At 39.1% G+C, this 20,201-nt stretch overlaps 1 long non-coding RNA gene across 2 annotated transcripts; it reads left to right on the top strand.

The window, feature by feature from the left end:
* LOC110264644 lies at positions 656-17,359 on the top strand. 2 transcript variants are annotated; one of them, XR_002350818.1, is made up of 3 exons: positions 656-668; positions 17,094-17,137; positions 17,227-17,359. It is a non-coding gene; the product is annotated as an uncharacterized LOC110264644 (long non-coding RNA). The 2 variants fall into 2 exon arrangements; XR_002350819.1 differs by lacking the exon at positions 656-668 and adding an exon at positions 8,062-8,091.

Genomic DNA, 20,201 nt, shown 5'->3' with positions numbered 1-20,201 from the left:
GCATCCCATCCCTCAGGACTAGGTGAAAGGTCCAGTGCTCTCTGTATGGAACTCTCGGAGACAGGGACCTACTGCTGACGGACGAAGACAGTCAGCAGAGTAGGCGAGTAGAAGTTTGAGTAGGATTCAACTACCCATGATAAGTTGGCCTCTCGTGGCTGCCGCCTCAAAAATTCCCACTGTCTCCTCTCAATTCGGGGCTTCACAAAATCAACAAAGTGTGTTGGGACAATGAGTAGATGCTCATTATTGTAGTTCCTCTCAGCCAGGATGGGGAACATCTGTTCGCAATAACGGTTAGCAAACCCTGTGGAGTCTCGGGCGGGAAAGGCTTTCTCTGATTCATCAACTTTAATGATCCTCTTCACCCGCTTTGTTGGCGGCTTAACACTGGTAGATGGAAGTGTCTTTGCCAGTGTTCTCTTGGTTCCTCTCCTAGCCGGTGGCTTGTCAGTGGCCTTCTCTTTTCCTTTCTTGGTACCCATGCCTAAGGAAGAAGAAAAAGGAGGAATGTGAAATATAGATAACCAAAACCGGAAGGGAGAAAATTCCAAGTGATAATGAATGCCAAAAGAAAGATGTTAGCTCAAATAAATGGTAGCTACAACATGTAGGTAAGACATCAATTAAGAGCAATAAGGCAATTCATAATTAAATAGATGCAAGAGGTGAAAGCATGCAAGGAATAGGCATGAGAAGCATAACTCAAGCATAAAAAATTAAATGTGCCAATATAGAGAGTATTTGTATGATGACAATTGTAAATGATAATTCTAAATACATGTGGAGTGCAAGGATTGTGAAAAAGAGGCATTCAAGTAAAAGAGTAAAACAAAATAGAGTTCAAGATGCCATAAGGGCTTTTTCATAAACACTTGGTGAGTAAGATAGAATAGGAATGAAAATAATATAATCCAAATGTATATGGGAGCCAAATTAAAGTATCAATTGTCAAATCACTCTATATAATGACCACAAGCTTTAGGATACTAAGGTAATACCCAAATAAAACTCCAAGACCAACGTAAGAATGCATGAAAAAGAAAAGAAAAAGAAACCATAAATAAGTAAGCTAAAAGAAAGATAGAGAAGAAAGAAACATAAATAAATGCAATAATGAAAGAGTAGATGGGAGGAAGAAAAGAACCTTGATGAAGAAGATGAATAAGGAAAGAAGAAAGTAGTAGAAAGTAAGAAAGAATAAGGAAGAAGAAAGAAAGAAGGAAGAAATAATTAGGATTGAAAAGAATTAGGATTGAGGGAAAGGAGATTTGAAATCAGGCGCTGAAGTGGATAAATTGTGCATCGCACGCGACGTATACGCGTGTATGATGCGTACGCGTGGATTGCACTATTTTCAGGCGACGCTTACGCGTCTAGGACGCGTACGCGTGATAGTGATCGTGCGAATGGCACGAAGGCAGCCTCGCGCATGCACAACTCTCTGTCTAATACGCACATGTGCCAAAATTGTAGACGACGTGTGTGCGTCAGGGACGCGTACGCGTGGATGGCCTGGATGGGAAAACGACACGTACGCGTCAGGGATGCGTACGCGTGATAGGGCTTGTGCTCCCAGCACCGTTCCAGTCCCACACTATCATAACTCTCTGGCCATACACCTATTTACGCCGATTTGCAGGGTCACGCGTACGCATGGGGGACGCGTACACGTAGATTGGTGAAAACGCAAGTGACGCGTACGCGTGAGGGACGCGTACACGTGGACTTGCTTGTGTGCAAGGCACGCCACCAGCACCACTCCTACCCACTGTTCAATTCTTATTTTTCACGCACGCACATATGACGCGTACGCGTCAGTGACGCTTGGGCGTCGTGTGCTTTTTTTTTTTTATGCAGAATGCAGATAAATATGCAGAAATTATGAATGAACACTATGGAAAAACAAAAGAAAATAAAACTAGGAATGAAAATGGAACGATCATACCATGGTGGGTTGTCTCCCACCTAGCACTTTGCTTTTACCTCCTTAAGTTGGACGGTCCACAAGCTCAATCTGCTTCTGTTGGTGGATCTTCCAAAAGGAAAACCTCTAGCTCTTTATTGTCCTTCATCTTCTCACCATGATATAGTTTTAAGCGATGTCCATTGACCTTGATGAATTTGGAACTTGCAAGATGACTCAGGTGGAAGACTCCGTATGGCTTTACCTTCTCTACTCTGTAGGGGCCTTCCCATCTGGATCTCAGTTTTACTGGCATGAGCCTCAACCTGGAGTTGTAAAGGAGAACTAGCTCTCCAGGTCTAAACTCTCTTTTCTTGATATGCTTGTCATGTACAACCTTCACCTTCTCTTTGTATAATCTGGAGTTGTCATAAGCTTCGAGTCGAAGGGTCTCCAGTTCTGCTAGTTGCAGCTTCCTTTCAGCACTATCTTTCCCAAATCCCATGTTGCATTCCCTTACAACCCAGAAAGCCTTGTGTTCCACCTCCAGTGGGAGGTGACAAGCCTTTCCGTATACTAAGCGGAAGAAACTCATCCCAATGGGTGTCTTGTACGCTGTTCGATAAGCGAGCGCATCTACAAGCCTGGTGCTCCAGTCCTTCCTATGACGCTTGACTATCTTCTCCAGAATGTACTTGATCTCTCTATTAGACACCTCGGCTTGCGCATTGGTCTGAGGATGGTAGGCTGTTGCTACTTTTTGAACAATCCCATGCTTCTTCAGTAGACCTGCTAATCTCCTGTTACAAAAGTGACTGCCTTGATCACTCACGATTGCTCGTGGTGATCAGATAATATGGTTTCTATCAAAGGAGACAACAGTGTTAGCATCATCAGTACGGGTAGGAATTGCTTCCATCCATTTAGAAACATAATCTACAGCTAACAATATATATAAGAAACTACTAGAGTTTGGAAATGGACCCATGAAGTCAATGCCCCAGACATCAAAAATTTCACAGAATAGCATAAGCTGTTGGGGCATATCATCCTTCCTAGATATATTTTCAAACTTTTGGCATGGGGAACAAGATTTATAGAAAGTAGTAGCATCCTTAAAAAGAGTAGGCTACCAGAATCCACAGTCTAAAATTTTTCTAGCTGTTCTTTGAGGGCCAAAGTGTCCACTACTCTCAGAAGAGTGGCAAGCCTCTAAAATGGACTGGAATTCTGATTGAGACACACACCGTCTAATTACTTGGTCAGCACCATACCTCCATAAATATGGGTTAACCCATATATAATATTTGCACTCATTTTTCAGCTTGTCCCTTTGATGTTTAGTAAAATTGGGAGGGAAGGTATGAATAACTAGATAATTAGCTACAGGCGCATACCAAGGAACTACTTCAGATATTGCGTGCAAGCTATCAAATGGAAAAACATCATTGATAGGAGTGAAGTCATCCTTAATGTGTTCAAGGCGACTCAAGTGGTCTGCCACTAAATTTTGGGAACCACTCCTATCCTTAATTTCTAAATCAAATTCTTGCAGCAGCAATATCCAACGTATTAACCTCGGTTTGGACTCTTTTTTAGCTAATAAATATTTTAGTGCTGCATGGTCTGAGTACACTACCACCTTAGTACCAAGTAAATAGGCTCAGAATTTATTCAGAGCAAAAATAATAGCCAGAAGCTCTTTTTCAGTAGTAGTATAATTAGACTGGGCAGCATCTAAGGTCTTAGAAGCATAAGCAATTACAAAAGGATTCTTACCTTCACGCTGAGCCAGCGCCGCTCCCACTGCATGGTTGGAGGCATCACACATAATCTCAAAAGGCTGGCTCCAGTCTGGTCCTCTCACAATCGGAGCTTGAGTCAAGGCGATCTTCAGCTTATCAAACGCATTCATGCAGTCCTCACTCAGCTCGAACTCAACATCCTTCTACAGCAGTCTGAATAAAGGCAATGCTACCTTACTGAAGTCCTTGATAAATCTCTGGTAGAAACTTGCATGACCAAGGAACTAATGGACTTCCCTCACGGAGGAGGGGTAAGGCAAACTAGAAATCACATCTACCTTTGCTGGATCTACAGAAATACCAGTATTAGAAACAACATGTCCCAGAACAATACCTTGTTTTACCATAAAATGACATTTTTCAAAATTTAATACAAGGTTTGAACTAACACACATGTCTAATACTCTAGCTAAACTATCCAAGCAAAGGTTAAATGAATCACCATATACGCTAAAATCATCCAAGAAAACTTCCATACAGCTCTCAATAAGATCAGAGAAAATGCTCATCATGCACCTTTGGAAAGTAACCGGTGCATTACACAAGCCAAAAGGCATCCTTTTGTATGCATACGTTCCAAAGGGACATGTAAAAGTAGTCTTCTCCTGATCTTCAGAAGCTATATGAATTTGAAAATAGCCTGTATAACCATCTAAAAAGCAGTAATGTGATTTACCTGACAGGCGATCAAGCATTTGATCAATAAATGGCAAGGGGTAGTGATCCTTGTGAGTAGCTTGGTTGAGGCGCCTGTAATCAATGCAAACTCTCCATGAATTCTACACTCTAGTTGCTATAAGCTCTCCATGCTCATTCTTCACTGTTGTGACTCTAGACTTCTTGGACACCACTTGTACTGGACTGACCCATTCACTATCTGAGATGGGGTAGATAATATCAGCTTCAAGCAGCTTGGTCAGTTTCTTCTTGACAACTTCTAAGATGGTGGGATTCAGTCTCCTTTGAGGTTGACGGATAGGCCTTGCCCCCACTTCTAAAAATATCCTATGCTCACAAACTTGAGGGCTGATGCCTACTATATCCGCCAAGCTCCACCCAATTGCTTTCTTGTGTCTTCTCAGCACACTAAGCAATTGCTCCTCCTGTTGGGAATTGAGTTTCTTTGCAATGATAACTGGGAGCTTCTGATTGTCCTCAAGGTAAGCATACTTGAGGTCGGGGTGGAAGGGGCTTTAACTCTATTTTTTGCTCATGGCTGGGTACTTGATCATCTGGAGCTAGTGATGATGGCAAAGTGTCCGCATTGTGTTCAGATGGTTTCCCGACACTTGTATCTTGCTCCATGTGCATCTCTTCTACTTCTTCTTGGTGAACTGTAGCTACAGTCTCATCAATGATGTCGCACTGGAAGATAGAATGATCTTCCAGAGGGTGCTTCATAGCTTCATCCAGGTTGAAGCTCACTGCTTTGCCATCTATCTCAAAAGAGTAAGTTCCTGAGAAGGCGTCTAATTTGAACTTTAAAGTCTTCAGGAATGGCCTTCCAAACAGGATGGATGATGGTCTTCCAGAGTCACTAGGGGGCATCTCCAAAATATAGAAGTCAATAGGAAATGTGAGCCCCTTAATGCGCACTAGCACATCCTCAGCAATTCCAACCACTGTGATTATGCTTTTATCTGCCAAAACAAAACGAGCTGCCGACCTTTTTAAGGGAGGGAGCCTCAAAGCATCATATACAGACAATGGCATAATACTCACACATGCTCCTAAATCACCCATGCAGTCAGAAAATGTTACACCCCCAATGGTACACGTAACCATACATGGTCCCGGATCCCCACATTTTTCTGGTATGGTACCCATTAAAGCAGATATTGAGCTACCTAAGGGAATGGTTTCTAAATTCTGTATTCTATCCTTATGCATGCATAAATCCTTTAAAAATTTTGAATATTTAGGTACCTGGCTAATGGCATCAAAAAGTGGAATGGTTACCTCAACCTTTTTGAAGATCTCCACCATCTTTGGGTCGAGCTCCATCTGCTTTCTGGACTTCTTAGCAAGGTGTGGAAAGGGGATAGGGATGGCGTCTCTTGCAGCTTCAGCTTCCTTTGGTGTGCTATTCTCTGGTTGAGCTGCTTCTTCTTCAGCCATGTCTTGTACTTCATACTCCTCTTCAGCATCTTCTACCACAACAACATCTTCAACTTGAATGTTCTCCTTTGAACTTGGCTCCTCATAATTTCTCTCTTGTAGTGTGGTTCCAGACCTCAAAGTGATGGCATTGATGCCACCTTTGGGGTTGGGTAAAGGTTGAGAAAGAATTACACTGGAGCTTGAAGGTTGATTGTTGGAGGCAATTAGTGAATCCATCCGGGAGACGAGAGCTTGTAAAGTAGCATTCAGACCATTCATGGTAGAGGTAAGTGTATTCTGAATGTCTTGGTGTCCTTACGTCATAGTGCGAAGCAACTCATCATTAAAAGAAGAAGGGGGTAAGTGATTTGAGGATCCTGCTGTTGGTTGTTCTGAGGTGCTTGGGACTGCCTTTGGTGAGGTGCTCTGTAAGGCTGGTTCTGGTTCTGCTGTTAATAGGGAGGATTCTGCTGATACCGGTTTTACTGATTTTTATTATTATTCCACCTCTGATTTTCCTGGTTATCTCTGCCTCCTTTGTTATAGTTGTCCCTCCATCCTTTGTGTGAGTTATCCCTCCACCCCTGGTTGGAGTTGTCTTGCCAACCTTGGTTATGGTTCCCACCTTGGTTATAATTGCCACTTTGTTGATAATATCCTTGATTCGGGCGGTCATAGAAGTTATGAGTAGCTGCCAAGGTGTTGTCTTCTTGTTGGAGCTGCTGACACTCATAAGTGTAATGGGTATAATCAGCACATATTCCGTATACTCTTTGAGGAACCAACTGTTGACTGTGTTGTGATGGGGGAGGCTGAGGTTGTTGTTGATTTAGCTGTAGCTGCTTCAGTAAGTTGGTCATCTCTCACAGAGCCTGAGTGAGAGCAGCAGTCTCACTGCTAGAGGAAACCTCCGCAACAGCCTTGAGATGGTTGTTTCTGTGCCTGAGATTCCGGGTAGATTCCGCTAGATCGGTGATCAGTTGTCACACTTCTGTCGCCGTCTTATACTTCTTCATAGAGTCATTACTTGCAGCATCTAATGTAGTCTTATCCTGAGACTTCAAGCCTTGTGTAAAGTAGCTTATCAACACCATATGGTCAATCTTGTGGTGGGGGCACGAGTCTAGGAGATTTCTGAAGCATTCCCAATATTCGTAAAGGGTCTCTGATTCGCCCTGGATAATGCAAGAAATCTCCTTCCTCAGTTTATCTGTAACTTCAGCTGAAAAGTATTTTTCCAAGAACTCCCTTCTGAGAAAATCCCAGTTAGTAACAACTGCTTCAGGTTGAGTGTAGAACCACTCCCTTGCCTTTCCCTCAAGAGAAAATGGGAAGGCAGACAGCAAAATAGTAGTCTCATCTGCACCATGACGCCTAGCAGTTGAGCAGGTTGTCTGAAAATTCCTGAGGTGTTTGATAGGCTCCTGAGCAGGTAAGCCATGAAACTTAGGTAATAGGTTGATTAACGCAGTCTTCAATTCAAAATCTGGAGCCAGGTTTGGGTGACGCGCTAGATACGGTTGCAGTGTAAAGTCTGGAGCTCTCTCTTCCTGGAGAGTAATCCTTCTGGGCTCCCTGCACGTAAATCAACAGTATTAGTAGAAGAGGAGCTTGTTTCTTCCTCAGATGGCGCTTCAGATTCGCCTTCAGAAGAGACTGGTGAATTGGTAGTAACCACTTCACCACCTTCAGAGGCTAACCTACACCGAACTCGCCTAATACGTGAAATAGTTCTTTTAGTTTCTGGATCAAACGCAGCTAAGCTCGGGTCAGGCAGTGAACGCGTCATTCAATGAAAGAAACATACAGCTCATGGTAATAAAATAAAATAAAATATGCAAAAATTGAAAAATTAAAAATATTTACACCAACTAATAAATTAGCACACTATTGCAACTCCTCGGCAACGGCGCCAAAAATTGATGGCGCGAAAATCAGCCAATTAAGAAATTATAGTAAGAACAGTGTTGTAAGTACAGTTCTTAACCGACGAAAATCCGCTTATCAATTTAGAAGGGTTGTCACAAAATTAGAATGAAAATACTGGGAATAGAAATCCCAGGTCGTCTTTCAACGAGTTGACAAAAGGGTGCTATTTTATTAATCAAGAGTTTTCTGAGAAATTTTAAGAGTTGGAGAACGGAAAAATAAATAATTATAAATTAAGGCAATGAAAATTAACGAGAGAATCTATATAATTAATTAAAAAGCATTGACCAGGGGAATGATTAATTGGAAGTTCTATCCTTGTTAGAATTCTCTCAAGTGTAGTAGCAAGAGGTTGTTGTTTTCACTTAGTTAACCCTTACTAAATAAAGAAAAGTCAAGTGATTGAGCTAACTCTTATTCACAAGTCCTATTCCTCTCCTTATGGAAGGATTAACGTTAGTAAATAGAGAATTAGCCAACAACCTCCAATTTAACTATTCAGTTGACCATTCCAACTCAAGGGTCTCCTTTTAATCAACCCCCAAATCAAGTTGGGAGTCTACTCCATTGACATGAATATAACTTTCATAAATGATAAAAAGGAATAAGAAGAAGACATAATAAATTAAGTAAAATAATAACTGAAAATTAATTAAAGATAAAAATAGTTCTTTGCATTAATAAATCCCAAAATCATAACATACTTATCTGAACAGGGTTAATAAGTAATCAAAAGAGTAAAGGAATAAGAAAACAAACTAGAATAATAGCAACTTCAATGGAGGTAGTGACTCTTCTTAATATCCAAAGCAAAAGCATAAACTATAAAAACTATGAGTGTGTAGAAAACCTAGAGGAAGAGTGATTTCTCTCTAAGATTCCAATCTAAAACTAAAAACTATGCAAATGAGAATGTGTGTTGAGTCTTTGCTTGTCCTCTGGCTCTAGTTTGTGTTTCTGGGCCGAAAGCTGGGTCTAAACTTGGCCCAAAATCGCCCCCAGCATTTTTTGCGATTTCTACAGGTAGCGCATGTCACACGTATGCGTCAATCACGCGTACGTGTCGTTGGTCATTTTTGCGTATCACGCGTACGCGTCAGGCACGCGCACGCGTCGCTGTGCGAACTCTAATTCACGCGCACACATGAGCCGTGCGTGCTCGTCACTTCTCGCTAGTTATCTCCTTTATTTCTTGAGCTCCTTCCATTTTTGCAAGCTTCCTCTCCATCCTCTAAGCCATTCTTGCCCTATAAAGCCTGAAAACACTTAACGCACAGATCACGGCATCGAATGGTATAAAAGGGGAGTTAAAAATATACAATTTAAAGGTTCAGAAAGCAAGTTTTCAATCATATAACAAAATTGGAAAGGAATTGTAAAATCATGCAAATTGTATGAGTAAGTGTACAAAGACTTGATAAAACCACTCAATTGAGCACAAGATAAACCATAAAATAGTGGTTTATCATATCCCTAAACCATCAAAATCATAAAATCTCTCAATACTAAAATCTAAATTTGTGAAAATGCAAAAAAGGATAAATGGGCACAGAATTTGAAATTTCTTATCACTTTGTTCAGATAGAATTAGAGAGATCTCCGAGACGAATACGTGGCCACAAACGACTCGTCAATTGGAGCTCCAGATTAAAAGTTATGGGAGATTGAAGATTGAATTGAAAATGGAGGTTTTTTATGAAACAAGGGAAGAAGGTGGTTGAGTTTGTGTATTTATATGGTGGGCCTTGGACCTGGTCCAACCGGTTAATTTGTTGGCCTAACTTTGAGCCAAAATCTTTAAAATTAGTGTAAAAATTCATATTTTAATTATTCTTGCTCCTTTAAACTATAAAATTTAATTTTTTAATTTCTTTAAATAATAAATAATTAATAATTATTTATTAATTACCTAGAGTAAGATTAGAGTATTGACGGAGGAAAAATATCGGTAAAGAATTTCATAAAAATAGTGCGTCGAAGTATAAATCTAAACCGACAATTAAACCTCAATCAACGTTTTAAATTGTTTGTTACAATACAAACCCAATAAAAATAACCGAAGTATTTAAACCTCAGGTCGTCTCTCAAAGGAATTGCAGGGAAGTATAGTTTATTATTGGTTATAGGAAAGTATATTTTTTAGGGTTTTGTAATAAGAAACAAGAAAGTAAAATGGCAAGAAAATAAACTAATAACTAAGATAGCTCCTAGCAAGGAAAGAGAATAGAAGTTCTATCCTCATTATTGTCGTCAATTGTGATGGTAAATGTAAATTGCCTTTACTTTGTTAACATCTAACCAATGAAGGAAAGTTAAGTGCATACAATCAACTTGAGTTCACAAGTCCTAGTCAACTCATAGTGAGAGATTAGATTTAGTAAAGTTCAAGCTAACCGGCAGTCTTCAATCACCAATCAACAAGAAACTTTAACAATTCAAGAGTCTCCAAATCATCAACCCAAGCCAAGAACACAAAAATCTAAATTAAAATTCACCCAAGCATTTTATCAAACACTTGGAAAGCACAAAAAAAAAGCATAGAAAATTAATAAGAGATAGTAAAATCTAAGACTAACAATTGCAAGGAATCAATAACCAATAATTAAAGAAAGAAACAATAAACATGAAATACCTCAAATTGCATTAAAAGGAAATTGAATCTAACAAAAAGAATTCATAAACTAAATTGAAAAATAAAGAAATCAACAAGAGAAGATAAACTAAGATACTAGAACAATAAAAGGTAGAAGAAAACTAAATTAAAGCAAGATAAAATTCTAAAGCTAAGAAGAAATAAGACTAAAAACTCTAAAACCTAGAGAGAGGAGAGAGCCTCTCTCTCTAGAATCCTACATCTAAAACCTAAAGTGTGTGAATGAATGAATGATTGAATCCCCTTCTAGCTCCACTCTGCAGCCTCTTGTCTTCATTTTTGGGCCTGAAATTGGGTCAAAAGCAGCCTAGAAATCCTCCCCAGCGAATTCCACTTATTGTAGCACGTGACGCTCGTCACGTGTATGCGTCAGCCACGCGCACCCGTCGCATTGATAATTCACTGGCCACTGACGCGTACGCGTCATGTGGACGCTGCTCCTGTCACGCGCATGCTTCAGTCACGCGTACGCGTCGCTACCAGCTTCTGAAATCCTTAATTTCTTATGTTCCTTCCACTTTTGCATGCTTCCTTTCTATCCTCTAAGCCATTCATGCCCTATAAACCCTGAAATCACTTAACACACATATCACGACATCGAATGGTAATTAAAGAGGATTGAAAATTAGCGATTTTAAGGCCTAAGAAGCATGTTTTCCATTATAGCACAAGATTAGGAAGGAAACTTAAAAACATGCAATTTACATGAATAAGTGGGAGAATAATTGAAAAAATCCACTGAATTCAATCCAAAATATACCATAAAATAGTGGTTTATCGATCTCCCCACACTTAAACATTAGCATGTCCTCATGTTATGCTCAAGAGAACCAAAAAAGTGAAGGAAAAATGGTAAGACTTATGCAATGCAACTTATCTATATGAATGCAACTACATGCTAAATGCTTTTACCTACTTGGTTGGAAGTAAATAAACCATTCAAGAACAATTATAAATTAGATTCCACTAATTCAAATTGCAAAGTGAAGTACGAGTAGACTCATAAGAAGAAATCTTGTGAAAGCCGGGAACAAGGGATTGAGCATCGAACCCTCACCGGAATTGTATACACTCTAATCACTCTAGTATTTGAGGGTCAATTCTCTCGGTCCTCCACTAAGCTTGCTTTCTAAGGATTGCTCTTCTTCTACCAATCAACAAAAATTTAATGCATGAATACACATATCAAGAGGTCTTTTTAAGGGTTGTAATGGGGTTAGTGTCAAGGTAGGAATGTATTTGGTTAAGTGGACTAAAATTCGAATCCTTGATTAACCTAAACTTCTCACCTAACCTAAGACACTCCATGTAATCAACATACAAAATCTTACTACCCATTGACTATCTTTACAAAAATTTATGCATCCCAAATTTAGTACAATACATATGCATTGCTACCACGATTTACTTTGTGGCATTTTGTCCCCTTTTATTGCCATCTCTTTTTCTTTTCTTTATATTTATTTTTTCTTTTCTTTTTTTTCGCTTTTTTTTCTCTTTTTATTTATGGTGGATAGTACATATAAGCACAAGAGATTAATGCATATGATTAAGGTATTGAATGCAAGAATATGTGCCCACTATCTGTTCCGAGGGTTACCTGAAACTGAGGGTCGATCTCAGAGGAGATCTGTTGTGGTGGCCGGAGCTGTCGTGTCCGAATTATTGGATCTAGTGGTGCTACTGATTCTCAATGACCGGAGGGTAGTGGTACCTGCAAGAGACTCCGATGCTTAAGTTAGCACGTGCTTTAGGCAGGTTTTTGTGTAGAATCAGAGAGTGAGTTATACTTGGGTGCTTCAGTGTATTTATAGTAGTCTGGGATGACCTCCCTTGAGATAAGTTTGTTATCTTATCTTTATCTTTTGTGGGTGGGTCCCCTTATCTTTGCCCATCCGCTTTTAAGTGGGTTGTTATCTTCTGCTTTGGGCCTACTTGAGCCTCAATGGTGATTTGGCCGAACTCTTTAAAGAGAGGTCGGTGGCGATCCAAACCTTGAGAGGTTGGTCGCTCTTGTCTTCAATCAACCCGGGTTGTGTAGCTCGACCCAGGGTATGAACAGTGCCCCTGCTCGAGTTCGTTCTTTCCTTTGACGTTGTGTCTTTAGACTTCGACCCCTTTGTGGAAGTCGTGCTTGAGCATTCGCCTTTGGTCGATTTCTAGTATAACTTCCATTGGAATTGCTTCCGCTTGAATGCGGAGCATTTCTTTCTTTAATTATAGTGCGCATTTGTGTTTTTCTTGGGAATGCGCGAGGGCTTTCAAAGCTCATTTAACTTCTTTTTGCTGTTTCTTCTTTTCCCTCTTCGTATTTCATTTTAAAATTAAAGAAGAAGTTTTACTTTCACTTTCAATTTCTTCTTCCCCTTTTTTCGTTCTTCCTTTGTTGCTAATTCTTCTGATTTCACGCCCCTCAAGCCTCCTTCCTTCTCAGTTCGAAAAAAGCGCTTTGTTGGTGCGTGCTTGTTGTTTGCTTTTGTCTGGGCAATTGTCGCTTCTGTTCTCTACAGGTTGGTGCTTTCTCCTTCTTTCTTTATACTTTGATAGTTGCTTTTATGTATTCTTATTCTCGCCAAGTTTTTATTTTTATTGAGTTGTCTTTGAAAAGCTTGATTCTTTCCGCGAAAAGATTGCGTCTTTCTTTAGGTTGATCAACGTTTGCGATTTTCTCTGCTGCTCCTATGTGCGCTTTGTTGCTATCAGTAGCTTTGTCTTTTCGTTGCTGAATGTATGAGGGAATGCTGTTACTTAGGTTGAACTTCTTGCACGCTCGAAAGGGTTAAGGCTGATTAGGGTTCCGATTCTTGCATTATTTCCTTTTTCTGGGTTCTTGTTCTTGTTGTTGCCTCCAAAGGGTGCCCCTGGGTTTTGCTGAGTACTCCTTGTTTTCGTAAACCCTAGGGTGCCCTTTTTGCTGCCCCCACCTCTGTGCTGACTGGTTGTTCCTTCTTTTTTTTTTTTAATTTTTCCGAGTTGTTTAGTAGTGACCCTTGTTATCTTCCTTCATTGTAGGTGTATCTTGCCGTATGTCTTTGATGGTGGCAGAAATTGGCGAGTTAAGAATGATTATAAAATATGCGTTGCAAGTATAGTTCTCAACCAACCAGAAATCTGCTTATCAATTTAGAAGGGTGTCACAGAAATTAAAATTGAAATACTGGGAGTATGAATCCCAGGTCGTCTCCTAACGAGTTGCAGAAAAGTGTGCTATTTTATTAATCGGATGGTTTTCAAAAAAGTTTGACTTTAATGGCAGAAAATTAAATTAGAGAATTTATATAAATTTAAATAAAAGCCTTGACTGGGAGTTGATTAGCTGGAAGCCCTATTCTTGTTGGAGTACTCTCAAGATTAATTGATAATTGAGGGTTATTATGTTTAGTTGTCCCTCACTAAGTAAGGGAAAGTTAAACAAGTTGGAATGCTGTTTCTATCCACAAGTTCCAATCCGCTCTTGAGAGGATTGGTGTTAGTGACTAGAGAGCAATCCAACAATAAACCCAATTACAATCTTTCTCTTAAGCATCCCAACTCAAGGGTTCCTTTCAATCAACTCCCCATCAAGTTAGCACTACAAGAAAAACGGCCTATGGCCACACTTTTTTCTTGCCACGCTTTAAAAGCGTGGCCAAAAGTGGTCAATGGCCACGTTTTTGTGAGGGTGGCGATTGATTACAGATTTAGCCACGTTTTTTCTTGTTACACTTAAAAAGCGTGGCGAAAAGGGTCTATAGCCACGCTTTTATCAGAGTGACAATTGATTCGAGATATAGACACGCTTTTTTTTGCCACGCTTAAAAAGGGTGGCTATAGAGAGAAACAGGCATGCTTTTAAAGCGTGGCGATAGAATTTTATTATAGTGACGTTTTAAAAACGTGGCCGTTTCTTGTAATTTTTTTGGCACGCTTCAAAAGCGTGGACAAAAGGTTTCAAAAGAAATTTTTTTTTTGTGTATGAGTGAGAACGGACTAACAAAACCTTTGTTCCCCCATTCCCCTAACCCTAATTCACGCAGCAGCAGCGCCTCGCTCTCTCCCTCGTTTTCTTCGTTCGAGCACTCCTCCTCCATCCTTCTCACGCAGACACTCAGGACGGCAGCAGCGGTGGTGAGTTTGTCGTCCCTCTCATGGCGCCTTCGCGAGTTCCATCTATGGCGTTGCCTTGCTCTTCTCCCGCTTTTTCTTCTTCTCCTTCTCCTTCTTCTCCTTCTTCGTCGTTGCGTCTTCGTCTTCCCAAGCCGCCTATTCCCGCTTCGCTTTCTGGTGTTGCTGCCGTTTCCGCTTCCACTACGTCACCAGACGGCACCATTTTGAAGTGGAAGAGGCATTTGGGATTCCGCCCACACCCTCTGCTGCGGCGTCGCGTGATGTTGTGGAGGAGGAGCGTGATGCCTTCTCAGTTTATTGCAAGAGAGGGAGGAGGGAGTACATGGAAGATCGCTACTCTGCTTCTGATAACCTACGCGAACAACAAAAACTGGTAACAAAATTTTACTTTCTTTTTAATTTGTTTCTGGAATTTTTTATTTTTCTAATGCTAATTAGTTTTTGACGTAATTTAGATTATAGATTACGTTATTATCATGCTTTAGATTGGAAGTATGAAAATTAATTTTTAATGTTCTTCAATCTGGTGTGCTGAAGGATATATGTGCGTTTAATAATTCTTATAAAGTGAAAAATTAGAAAAGGAATTAGTCTTTTAATGGTTATGCAGATGATGGCATGGCGATTATGATGCCATTTCAATGCCCTAAGGTGGAGTTGCTGGGTTTTACCACCATTTTTGGTAATGTTGCTACCACAGATGCCATCCAGAATGCTTTGTCTTTGGTATGCCGTCAAAATCTTCCTGTTGCAGAGGGTTCCCCTGAGCCATTGAAGGTAATTATTTAATATTTAGTTTGACCTTGTTCAATGTTTGGTCAAATTAAGTTTTAGAATTGTTGCAGCAAGTTTGATATATTTTTGTCTAGCAGCAACACACACTTATACATTATATTTGCTCACTGATTCTTGCTTAATTCACTTGTCAACTCGAGTTTATGTATCAAGATAGTTGATTAAGTAATAAAGAATAAAGTCTTACTTATTATATTGGCTCACTGATTCTTGCTTGATTCACTTATATATTATATTGGCTCACTTATTATATTGAGTTTTTCTTGAAATGTTAACACACACTTATTATATTGGCTCACTTATAATTAGAGTTTGGCTGGTTCATCATTTTTCTTTTAGCAGCGATCATGGATGAAACTCCTTTCCTGTCATGGCAAAGCCTTGCTCATGCATTATATTTGAATCCTTGTTCTGCAGTCAGCTTACTGTTAATTTTTCAGCCAACTTCTATGAGAATTAGTTGCAGGTTTTGAAAGATGAATGTAGTTAGGTTCTATTAGGCTATTGGCTCATCTATGAGCAATATATTTCAAACCTTTATTCATTATGTAATTCCTCAAATTTACTAAGTATGTTAGTTGCCAGTCTATATATCATCTTATCAACAGAAATATGTGGTCTATATTTTGTCTTCACTTTCGTGTGTTTCACATATCTTATATGCTATCTCATGGTTGTTTTTTATTTTATTACATCCTGCTGCAGAATATTTAAATAGAAAAAGTTTGGAGGGAAACACAATTGCTGAGAAATTAGATAGCTTGATTGAGCTGACTTTTTTTCATCTTGAGTCCTGTTGTCTGAGGTTGTCTGAGGTATTTTTCAGGCAAACGTTTGTTGCTTTCTTTGCATATTTCTTTCATTGAAATCCCATAATCGTGATTTAACATGTGTAGTAATGATGGAATGGGAAACGAAATCCCATATTTCCTTGTCTTTTCATTGTCTTTCATTGTCTTTTCCTTTTCAGATTTTTCCCTAACACACAAACACCATCTGGAAGCTGATCAAGACCAGAATTTTTCTTTATATTGTTGAGAAGATTTTGTGGTGTGATTTTTTCTGAATTTGTTCTCCAAGTATGGGTCTGATTTGTTCTGAATTTAATTAAAACATGTTCTGATTATTGTTACTTTGTTCTCCTTGTTTGTTTTTTATTTATTCTAATTTTAATTGAAACATGTTCTGATTATTGATGATTTGTTATCCTTATTTGGTTCTGATTTTAATTGTGCAAATGTTGATCTGTTTTAGAGATTTATTTGTTCTTTATCAAATTATGGATTTGGACAGTTTTGATTTAGTGTAACATGATCAGCTTTACCGCTTCCTTTGAGGAGGACCGGTAGCAATTTCAATGTCGTGATACTGAAGGGCAAGGTTTGTTTTTTCCTCTCTTATCTTTCTCAGTGGTTAGATAGGAATTCTTTCGAGTTTTGAGTACTTATACTCTCCACTGGCTCTCTTTGGTAAGAAGAAGGCAGCACCACCTCCTCCTTCAAAGAAAGCTGCTACTGCTGTCACTCCTGCCAATGATGAACTCGCCAAGTGGTATGGTAAGTGGTTGCCCCTATCTTCACATCCTTTCTTTTTTGTTCTTTACCATATCCCAGTAAGCACCCACTTCTCCATGCTTCTAAATTCCAACTACTTGAACTAAATGCATCATTGTTTGATTACTTAAATTTAATTTTCATGTTTTGCGTCCTTCTAAATCTGAATCTGTTCTTGAATGGGAAACGAAAATAAAGGGCATGTATGCAGGGACAAGTAGAGGAATCAAGAATTCACAATGCAGTTTCTGGTAAATTCAAAGATGAAATTATACCAGTTTCTACCAAGGTAAGTTCTAACTTCCAATGTAAGTTTCATTGCAGATTTTGAAATGTTATAGTACTATTGTACTAAACTATTAATGGTTTTTTCTGTAGATTGTGGATCCAAAAACTGGAGAGGAGAAGCAAATTATAGTTTCGGCTGATGATGGTATCCGGCCTAACTCAACTTTGATGGATCTAGCAAAGCTAAAGCCTGCATTCCAGAAAGATGGTTCAACAACAGCATGTGCTGAAGAAATCTGTTAATGTTAAGTTTGTTATAGTTTAAATTTCTTTTCATATTTTTGTTCTCGGTTCTTATTTTTAATTTCAGGCAATGCTAGCCAAGTTAGTGATGGTGCCGCAGCAGTTCTCCTGATGAAGAGAAGAGTAGCCGTGCAAAAGGGGCTTCCGATTATTGGAACCTTCAGGTACACAATGGGACTCTGCTGTTTTTGGATCTGAAATTCAAAGTACATCGGATGATGTTTTGTTTGCTTTGAAGTATTATTAGGCATTGGATATATATCTTGCATGCAGCTTTTGAGTTTTTTTTAATATATTATATATATATATCTTGCATTACAGGCTCAACCAGTGAATGTTCCAACTAGTTTTAAGCAGAGGGCAATGCTGGTGGATGAGAAAATATTAACTGGGTTCAATTGTCCATTCTCTCAAACTCTCCTTATTTTCTTGAACTGAGCCTGTCATAGTAGCCAATTTTCTCATGGCAATGAATTTGAGTAGTATCTTGATAAAGTATGTAATCAGGGGGAAAACAATCGAATTTATTCTTTTATGCCCTGTTTATTGTCTGAGACAGGTACTCTTATGGTTGAAACAATGGGACTCTGCTGTTTTTGGATCTGAAATTCGAAGTACATCGGATGATGTTTTGTTTGCTTTGAAGTATTATTAGGCATTGGATATATATCTTGCATGCAGCTTTTGAGTTTTTTTTAATATATATATATATATATATATATATATTGCATTACAGGCTCAACCAGTGAATGTTCCAAATAGTTTTAAGCAGAGGGCAATGCTGGTGGATGAGAAAATATTAACTGGGTTCAATTGTCCATTCTCTTAAACTCTCCTTATTTTCTTGAACTGAGCCTGTCATAGTAGCCAATTTTCTCATGGCAATGAATTTTAGTAGTATCTTGATAAAGTATGTAATCAGGGGAAAAACAATGGAATTTATTCTTTTATGCCCCACCCCACCTCACTGCATCAATATAGTATCTTATATTTAGATGGATAACAAGTTGTTTGTGGCTCTGATGTGGTGTTGTAACAAGTGAAGACATTTCTTAATACATCTTTTGTTTGTTTCTTGTTAGACTTCCATGATACATGGGCCATCCTGGATGCTCGAGTGAAAGATGCTTTTGATCTAAAGAAAACCATTCAAGAGGTAATTCTGATTCTGTCCGTCGAGTTTTGGAACCTTCTCGTATTAACATGACGATTATACTAATTTCTGCTTAAATTGTTTTCTGAAATTTGATCTCTACCTACTTGCATTGCATCCTGCATTGCCAATTGGTTAGATTCCTTTTTCCCTTTTGCATGGTAATTCAATGGTTCCTTTTGCCTTTTTTTTGTTTCTTTTTTGCAAAAGGAAAAAAAGCACTGAGCTTGCTTGCCAATGGGGTTATTCCTTGTTTCTTCATTGTTATGTCTTTGGTCGGTGATTGTCAGCATTTTTATTATTATGTTCTGTGAAAAGGAAATGAAATTATTTTGTTGATGTTGGTGTTATTTTTTTCAGCTCCACCAAACATTGCTATGAATCATTCTGAGAGGGGGATATTGAGCTCGGTTATGTACTTGTTGGGCACAAGGTTGTAAGAAAAATATAAAATACAGAAAATGAGGGACCTTGACGTGATCTTGAGACCCCAGAACTGCTATTAATTTTTCATTGCTTTTGTAATTATACATGTGTTTTGCTGAGTTAGTGAATTTCGGCTGGATAGGAGGTTGAAGGGTTTTTTGTTACTGAAAAAATCTGGAAAGTTTTGTATAAGGATTAATGTATAAAATAATTATACCAAAAATTGTCACTAATTACTGTTTAATTTATCTTGTAATAAAAATTGTATACTATATTTATAGGTTTGGTAATAAAAAAGGATTGAAAATAAAAAAAAAAAGATTTTTTTTTAAAATTTGACAAGGCTGTATCTCTCTATCGCTACGCTTTAAAAGCGTGGCCGTATCTCCTACTATGGCCACGCTTTAAAAGCGTGGTCGTATCTCCTGCTATGGCCACGCTTTAAAAGCATGGCTGTATCTCTCTATGGCCACGCTTTAAAAGCGTGGCCGTATCTCTCACATATGGCCACACTTTTTAAGCAGGGCAATCTGCAAAAGCGTAGCAAAAAATAAAGCATGGCGATAGGTCACCAAAAACGTGGCGATAGAGCAACCGCCACCCTTTGATAGGCCACCCTTTCAAAAGCGTGGCGGTAGCTCAAAAAGCGTGGCGAAAAGCTATCGCCACGCTTTAAAAGCGTGGCAATAGAGTTGTTTTCTTGTAGTGTAGATACAACATTCTTACTTTAAAACGATGCTTTTAGTTTGGAAAACTAGATCTAAAAACTAAAACTATACGGAATGAATGTTGTTTTTGGTTTCTACATGTTCTCTGGCTCTAGTCTGCTTTTCTGGGCCAAAAACTAGGTCAAAATAAGGCCCGAAATCGCCCCCAGCGATTCTGCAGATTATGCAGATCACGCATGTCACGCGGACGCGTCATTCGGCGTTTCGCTTTGCCACGCGGGCGCGTCGTCCACGCCTCCGCGTCACTTGTGCAGTTTCCAATTCGCGCGGCCGTGGTGCGCAGAAATTGTGATTACACTTTGATTATGTAAAATTCATCGCTCTTTCTTTCCCTGGTAATGGCGCCAAAAACATGATTCCAATACCATGGTTCACAACTTCGCACAACTAACCAGCAAGTGCACTGGGTCGTCCAAGTAATACCTTACGTGAGTAAGGGTCGAATCTCACGGAGATTGTTGGTATGAAGCAAGCTATGGTCACCTTGTAAATCTCAGTCAGGTGGATATAAAATA

This window comes from Arachis ipaensis, chromosome B07 (assembly GCF_000816755.2).
Source record: "Arachis ipaensis cultivar K30076 chromosome B07, Araip1.1, whole genome shotgun sequence".
Lineage (NCBI taxonomy): Eukaryota > Viridiplantae > Streptophyta > Magnoliopsida > Fabales > Fabaceae > Arachis > Arachis ipaensis.
Note: the sequence above shows the minus strand (reverse complement) of the source record. Positions and strands in the feature narration are given on the sequence as shown.